This window comes from Neovison vison, chromosome 6 (assembly GCF_020171115.1).
Source record: "Neovison vison isolate M4711 chromosome 6, ASM_NN_V1, whole genome shotgun sequence".
In the NCBI taxonomy this organism is placed as follows: Eukaryota; Metazoa; Chordata; class Mammalia; order Carnivora; family Mustelidae; genus Neogale; species Neogale vison.
This window is the reverse complement of record NC_058096.1, coordinates 39,600,287-39,609,514: the sequence shown is the minus strand read 5'-3', so window position 1 is coordinate 39,609,514 and position 9,228 is coordinate 39,600,287.

The window sequence follows — 9,228 nt, the reverse complement described above, 5'->3', positions numbered from 1 at the left end:
CCCAGGCAGGCAAAAAGAGGGATTTTAGTAATCCACTGGCATCACAACCACCTGAAGTATCAAGAGTCTAAGAAATTAAGTCTCCTAAACTTGGCTGCTGTAGCAGTGACAATGGTTGCAAGTATTATAGAGGTTAGAAAAGTATTTGAGACTATACTGGAGGGCTGCCAAAGGAACGAAAGGAAAGGAAAAAAAAAAGGGAGGGAAGAAGGAAGGAAGAAAAAAAAAAAAGACAACTCAAAGTTTTGAGCTGTTATATCAAAACACAAGTAGAGGGGCGCCTGGGTGACTCAGTGAGTTAAAAACTCTGCCTTCTGCTCAGGTCATGATCTCAGGGTCCTGGGATCGAGCCCCACATCGGGCTCTCTGCTCAGCAGGGAGCCTGCTTCCCCTCTTTCTCTGCCTGCCTCTCTGCCTACGTGCGATCTCTCTCTGTGTGTCAAATAAATAAAAATCTTTAAAGAAAACACACACAAGTAGAAAACCGGAAAACTTCACGACTACTTTAAATGAATGTTTTTATTCAATATAGACACAAAGGGAGGCATGGTTGATGATCAGGACTAAAATCTGATGGTACAGTTTGGATAATTATGAAGCAAAATGGTCAGACAACTTTGACAAGAACGTTCCATTAACCATAGAGGATTTAGTGAGGAAGGAATAATTCCTTTAGATGTCAGCCGAAACATTTAGGTGTTCTCAGATGAAGCTGGAAATTTTGGTCTCCCATGATTAAATAAATTCCATAACTGTATTCTTAAATTCATTTGTTACTTGAAACAACTCCCTCCTTCTTTCTGAGGATACGAGCCTTCTTGCATGCTATACCTGTATCACACCTCATTGCCTCTAGATAATATTCCAATAAGACCCGGGGGAGAATCACTAGTTATCTTGGGAGAAGAGAGTCTACACATCACAAGGATTGAAAGAATTTGCCCATGTTTACCATTTGGAAACTGAGAAGCATGCACATGAGTGGATCCTGGGCATGTTAAACCAAGAAGATGGAACAAAAAAGTTTGGTTGGCTTGATCTGTTGGATCCCGGATTGAATATACTAATTTGACTGGTGGGAAATGGCTCTAATAATTTGCTTGGTTGACTAAGTCATGGATGCCACAAGGGGCTAGGTTTAATGACGTCAAGATGCCAGAACTTCTCTGCAAGTATTTAAAGGAAGGAATCCAACAGAATTACAAATTTGATAATGTTAGAATAAAATTATTACATGCAACTTAATTTCTCTCCTTCCGACAATGTTGCCTAAAAGTTACAGAAAACACTTTTATCCCTGGGGCATTGAGAAATGTGTTATGAGAGAAATAGCAGAATCCTTGAAAATTTGGTGCTGGCTGTCATCTGTAGATTGGGGATGATGGTGGGAGTTGCCACCCTTGACGTAGTCTCCATGATTTTAGTGGGAATTGTAGGATCCCAGAGCTGCGGGGGCCAGGTGGCAGTACTTAACCTCCAGAGATAAGGACAGCTCAATTACCATAACTGGCTGTAGGGATGGACTGCCATTCAGAGTATTTTAACCGCTAGGGATCTGGGGCATGGCTAATAAATTACAGAGTCCCAGCAACAAAATAAATAATCATAAAATACAACTTGATCTATATTACGGGAAATTTGTGGAGCAGAAATCTCATGTGAGTCACTGCCTCAAGTCATGACCTCTTACCCAATTCTTCCACCCCAGCTAGTCTATAAACCTGATCCCCTGGTTGAAGGAAACACCAGGACCCTCTTGAGAATGGCCTTGCAACACTGTCATGTGAACTGATTTTACATGTCTCTCTAAGCATCCCCTGATATGGTATATAGCTATTTTATCTGCCACTCTGCACTAGAGAAAGGAAAAAAAATCCCAGATACTGACCCTGAGTTCACCCTAATCTTTGTGTTCCTGAAAGGTCACTATGGTTCATTGAAACTTACGGAAATTGGCTGGTGAATGGTTTTGGCTCCAGTCTGTCTCAAAGTGGGCCTATAGAATCCATGGGTCCATCCTTTGGTTTTTGTCCCAGGTCCTGATCACATAGTTGGGTTAAGTAGATGAAGAAAATGACAGAATCCCTTCAGTGGTCATTATGACAAGAAGGGCCGCATGTTAGTCCCTGGAATTGTCCATCCGTACCTAAAGAGTAAACCAGAAGCAAAACTCTAACTCTGGAGGAACTATGTCTATCAGCTTCCTCTACACAGAATTAAATGATGGAGGAATAGCAATTTCCAGGATTTCCACATTTAACTCATCCACAAAAAGCAGGCGGGGCCTTGGAGCACTGCTATAGACTGTCATAAACTCAATCAGGTGATGACTCCAATTATAACTACTCTCCCAGGTGTGTATCCTGAGTACAAGAAAGCAAAGAGTCTTTGGAACTCAGGACATAATTATTGATCTGGCTGGCAAAGAGCCTATATTCCTTTTCCTCTCCATAATAATCTGCAAGGATTAAGAGAATTTCACCCATCAGCAACTTCAGAATACTGAATCTATAAATATGTGATATAAGGTATAGAGACTGCTCTATCTTAGGGCTTTTTAATTTTCCTGGCTTCTGTGTATGATAAAGTCCTCAAGTGCTTGACCAGGATGTTCCTCAGCACGTTCCTCTAGTCCATGACAGTGATGCCGATTGAGTCTGGTAAGGAAGAAGCAGCAAGAATAACTTAAAAATCCAGGAAGTTCTCTGTGCAAAGGGAGCAGGAAATAAATGAAAATCCCATCTTCTGCCTTGTCAGCCACATTTCTAAAAGCATAGGGGAAAATTCTAAGCTGAACGGCAGGTTGCTGTAATTTGCACAGTACATCTCTCAGAAGAAAAAATGATTTTGGGGGAGCAAAACTTGTTTTCATAAATACAGATATACAAGTGGACTTACCGTAGTTGTACACTTTGCTTCTTCCTCCAGCACTAGCATCCGTACAATGACAGAGCGCCTCACTGCCTGGGTGGCTCGGTGGGTTGGGCCGCAGCCTTCGGCTCCGGTCATGGTCCCGGGGTTCTGGGATCGAGTCCCACGTCGGGCTCTCCGCTCAGCGGGGAGCCTGCTTCCCTCTCTCTCTCTGCCTGCCTCTCTGCCTACCTGTGATCTTTCTCTGTTAAATAAATAAAAATCTTAAAAAAAAAAAAAAAAAGAAAGATATCCCACAGCTCACAGCTTCTAACTGAGAAACCCATTTCACAGCCAGAGAAGAGGGTGATCCGCATCCATCAAGTGCATTTAATTCAGGCACCGACTGTTCTGGTAGGATAGTGGAACAGCTAACGCTTCCATCTGGGGGTCATCTGGGCAACGTGCTCCAAGGTTGGTTTTGCTGCCTTACAAAGTTTGCTGAACCTGCTTTGAAACTGGAACTAATGCGCCGTGTGACCTTTTCCACTATCCCAAGACCCTAGTGTGGGGACTGAGGGAAGCAGGAGTAAATTCTCTCACCGGTACATTTATAAACCTGATAAGAGACAAATCTAGACGGACCCCAGGCTCCTTTTCTCTTCCTTTTCGGTACCTTAACAGAGAGCTGGTTCATTCGGGGTAAGAGCCCACAGAGAAACAAGAAAGGCTTTAATTTATGTCTGCATCCTGGGCACGCAAGCCCTTCTCGGGGCACTCTGTATGCAGCCCTGAGTCATTTTAATGATTCCTCTGTAACATCGTACGTGGGCCCAGAGATAACTTGATATATTTCTCCTTTCTTAGCCTAGCTAGGTTTTTTCCTATCTCTTCTTAGGCTCACCTATGAATGTGCCATGCAGTGTGGCCTTGGGACTCATGGGCTGTCTTGGCATGATCTCGCTTGCTCTTCCAGCCTTTTATCCTGGCAGGTTTCCTTTGGGAGAACAGTAATCAGGGTGCATCCAGGCCATCTCGACCCAAGATGTGGAGTTCAGGGGACTATATATGCTTCTCACACACATATATGCACACACACACAAACAAATGCTTCTCTAATAAACTCTCTATATACACTATAGGCACATGTGCTCCTCATAGTGTATATTTGTGCCTCCTTTGCAACAAACAATCTACTTGGCAAGTTTTTGCTTTACCATCCTGCAGATTTGAGAGCTGCTTTGCTATGATCTCTAATGAAGGACTAGTTTTACCAGAGGATACAACAGTTGTTTTATTAAACTGGGAATGGAGATGAACACCTGGCTAAATTGGGCTCCTCATGGTTCTGAACCAAGGGGTATGGAGGATGGTTATAAAACCAAGGGGGGAAATAGATTGCTAGTAATTTGTGGTAAGAAGAAATATGTGTGGAATTCAGGGGATTCTTAGGGTAGATCTTATTACTTCCATATTTCAAAATAAGATCGGGAAGATAACGTAAAACCTATAAAGGCAAGTCCCAGAAACTCAGATCCTTCAGAAATGTAGGTTTGATTACCCTTGTAGGTGATAAACCTGACCATCTGGGAGAGGCTGAGGGCACGGAGTAGCATAGTTATACGGGTTAGATAAAATAGCCCTCAAGCACCGAAGACACAGTACCTTTAGCACTTGTTATGCGGGGAGTTTGTGGAGTTACAACTACTCCTGCTCTTTTTTTGGTCCCTGAGGTCAGTTCCCAGGAGAGAAAAATGATTCAGACATAACATTCACAGGAACTCAGGATCTGTAAAATAGGAAAAACTATTTAATTTTCTGCTTCCTTATCTGTCAGACTTGAGAGGGTCAAGGTGGTCACTTTGGCTCAGTCCTTGAAGCAGCTGTGGTTTTTTGTACACCATGTAAGAGGTCTTAAGATCCTAGTGCTTTTATTACTACCATCCTGCATGAATTGGCCCTGCATGGAAAGCTCATTTCTTCTCCTGATTTTCAGGATACCAAATAATTAACTATGTAGATCTGACTCCATTTCATGATTTTGATTCAGCACATGTCATTTTTCCTTATTACAACTTGAATTTTTTTTTTTTTTAAATTAGGATTTGTCCTTCTCATTTAGGCAAAATCTTTCTTGTCTCTCTGGACCAGATTCCCTGACCAACGCTTGTCCCATAAGCAGGACTTCAGCATAAATGAAATTCTCATTTTATTCCCTCGAATAATTTCACACCACGTTTAAAGCAAATAGACATCTTGAATCCAGGTAAGATAGAGTTCTTCAGTATATAAGTACGCAGTTTAAAGTAGACATTCTTATTTTCGCATATGTCTTATCTTACTGTCTCATTGTTATTTTTTAAGGACAGAGACATTAATTGCATTTTAAGATGTCTGTGCATTAAACACTTTGCCTTCATGACTTACTGGCTATGCATGCTTAATACATCTCTCCTAGTTAATAAAGGATTTATGGCCCACATTTTGGAGACACTAAGATGTTATGCACATGAAAACTATTATTTTTTCTGCAGGAAGCATCTTCAAATTGTCCCCAGTTAATGAAGACACCCTGTCTAGAGCTAACCACCTACATTGCTTACAGAAATCATCCTAGCTTTGGATTTCTGAATTTAAAATATGACTTCTTGCTAGTTTTCTTCCTTACAGTCACAGATATTTTATACATGGAAACTCTTTATAGGCCTTTTTTTTTTTTTTAAGATTTTATTAATTTATTTGAGAGAGAGAGAGAACAAGCAGAAAGAGGGGCAGAGGAAGAGGGCCAAGCAAACTCCCCACCTCATGGAGAGCCTTATGTGGGCTGGGCTTGATCGCAAGATCTTGAGATCATGACCCGGGTCAAAGTCAGATGTTTAATCAACTGAGCCACCAAGGTGCCCCACAGATCTCTGAAAATGATTTTTGTACTGTTATCTCAAAGGATTTTTTTTTTCACATGTCTTCATTTAACTTAGCTTTGCATGCACAATCAGAGTTTGAATTGTATTTGTGTGGGAAATTTTATAAAAGAAACATTTCACCTTTTTAAATTGAACATTTCTTGACTGCAAATGACCTTTCCAGTGTCATTATTAACACAGGTAATTTTTTTTTAAAACAACAAACTCTGACCAGCTGCATTATCACAAAGCAAGGTTACATTACTTGAAATGCTTTAAAAAAATTAATCTAGAATGACTTGTTGGAAATATAGATAAGCTTTACAATTTCTAGAAAGTATAAGGGATTCATGTAATTCTGGATTTTTTTCCTCTTAGGTCTAATGTACTTTAAACTTTTAAAGAAATCTACTTTTTGGAGTTTAAAATGGTTTATACATTTGATGAGTGCATACAAGGCGCCCATGGTTGGAGAGTTATGAAACATTATAAAGATTTTGCCAATGATCCAGAATTCTAATATGCCCCAGTCATAGTTCTTAATATCACTAGTATTAGAGTTATAGAAATTATCCTACTGGTACTAGAATATCTCTTCTAAGTTTCATCAGGGATGACTGATACTATTGTTTCAAATTCTAGAACCATTTCAGTATCTCAACATGCTAATAATTAAAGGATACTGTTCTTCAGCTTCTGACACAATCTCTGCAATGATAGTCGAGTGACACCAGAAATGGTATTTCAACTTTTGAAACTATATTTATGAATTTGTACAGATAAAGGAGTTTATCTTAAATATTAAAACATGCTTGTAATTAAAAATGCCAAACCCATTTAATGTATGTTAGTTCCCTAAAATTACTTGAACCTTCTGTAAAGAGTTTCAGAATAAGTTTTATTTGAAGTAAAGAGTATACAGATTCCTTGAACATCAAACTTTATACAAACATATAAATTAACAAAATGTTAAAAAGTAAAAACTCTTTTCAATCTGAGTCATCTCATTGTTTCGTCTTCTCAGCACATATTATGTAGATAATTCATTATATTTTACTTAATGTAATGTTTGTTTGGAGTCTCCAGTTATTTGGGAATGTCTCTGATTATTCTTATTGAAGGGTAAGCATGGTACATCACTGTTTTAAACAGGATAGGAACGGTAGGCTGAAAGTATAATTATAGGACCTCAAAGGCTTAATGTAAAAAAATTTACTCTACACTCAGTATAGAAATTGACAGGGACCTCTATCCACTCTAGAACCCAGAATAAGGAAGGTTTTGCATATTGAAGTTCCAACACTTGGAAACTTTAGTCTTTTCTGTTTCTGTTTTTTATTTTTATTTTATTTTATTTTTTTTGTAGTGGATTCATTTTGGAAGTTAAACATGTTCTTCCTTCTGTTCATATTTAGTTGACTCAAACTATTCTCATGGTCCTATCCAGCTAAACGAACATGGGAAAAGCTGGGCAGGAAATACTTGGTGAACATTTTCTCCACTGTGGCCACCAATGGTAACAAATATGTATTGAGTACCTATAAATATGTAAATCACTGAGCAAAATCCTGAGCACAGAACAATATATCAATCCCCAAATATCCTCTGGAAACCTATAAGCCAACCATGGAAGTATTTCTTCAATAATATAGTCATCCAACTGAAATGATACAACTTCTCCAAAGGATTCCAAAAATCAAGTATTCATTCACATTTGGAAGAAAAAGAATAACCAGTAAAAATAGTGAACTATTGTATTTTTCCTATGGATAGGAACATAGTTATATATTACTATTATATGCATTTATATGTACAATTATTATAATATGCAATTTAAAAATTAATTACAGTTTAAAAATAATGACAGAGAACTTAAATGCCTTACTCAAGAGATACAGCCAATAAATATGGATACAAGGTATAATTCATCTGAGTCTAGACCACAAATTACCCTGCCTTAAGGGCACAACTTAGCAGTTCTCTACCTGCAAAAGAATATTCCAACTGCCGAAATCCAAGGCAAGTCAGGTGGTCACGCACAATGATAGATTTCTCTGGATGTCTGTGTTACTTTTGTTTTTCTGTTTAACCACTGAGATGAATCTTCCTTTGAGCAGCTCATTTTTGTGATACTTTATTAAATTTTTACATTGATGGTGCGTAATTGTTCAGGATTCACAGGGAAACAGAAGCAATAGGGTGTGTGTGTGTGTGTGTGTATGAATTTTATTTTCTTTTTTATCCACTTATTTTCTTGTTCATTCATTCATTTGTTCATTCATTGGGCAAATTCCAAATTGGCAGGGTAGGTTTATAGGTAGGAACCCTACCTGAGGGAGAGGTTGATGTTACAGTTACAATTCTAATTGTATGTTACAGTTAGAATCGGAAGACAGACTGTGGTCAGAATTCCCTCTTCCTTTGGGGATGTCAGTTTTTGTTTTCTGTTTTTTTTTTTTCTCTTCAGATGTATTTGAGTCAGAATAGGAAAGTCATGCTGAGATTACAGTTACCAAACTTCAGGTGCTTAATGCAAGAGACATTTGTTTCAACTGGTTGCTAAGATCCACTAACATTAGGGAGGATAATTTGTTTTACTCAGTCTACTGATTTGAATGTTAATCTCATCTGAAAAATACCTTCACAGCAAAATATAGACTTGTGTTTGACCAGATATCTGGGTTCTCTAGCCTAACAAAGTTGACATATAAAATTCACCATCATAGTTCAGAAAGCTACTGGTAAAATCCTTAGAAAATTATTTAAAGAAATATTTTTTCTTACATATTAATATAATCCTTATTTTTATCATCAGGCTTATAGAATGAATGCATGACACCCAAATGTCTTTCCAGACTTATTTTACATTTAAATATGCTTAAAAAGCACACAATTGGGATATGTGGGTGACACAGTCAGTTGAGCAACTGACTTCTGGTTTTGGCTCAGGTCATGATCTCAGGGTCCTGAGATTGAGCTCCGTGTTGAACTCGGCTCAGCACAGTCTTCTTGACATTCTCTCTCCCTCTCCCCCTTCTGCTTGTGCTCTCTCTTTAGCTCTCTCCCTCTAAAAGAAATAAATACATCTTTTAAAAAAAATAAAATACACAAAAACACACAATTAAACCCAAGTCTATAGGATTTTTACTGAAAATGAGTAGGCCTTACAGTCTTAATTATATTTTCACATACTTTGGCCTTGATTCCGCAAGATTATTTCCCTAGAGAATAATATGCTTCTTTACATAAGGGATTGTGTCTCTTATTGGTAAGCTCCATAGTACTATACACAAAGCAAGTGATTTAAAATATTGCTTTGATATGTTGTAAGTGAAATCTCTCCTATTTCGGAGATTTTTATTTAGAGAGGAATGAAATCATTACAAAAACTTGACTTTTTCAAGAAGAATGACTTATGTGTGACTTAGGCATCAAAAGTACATCTTTGGAAAAATTCAGTGTGAGAAGTATTGAA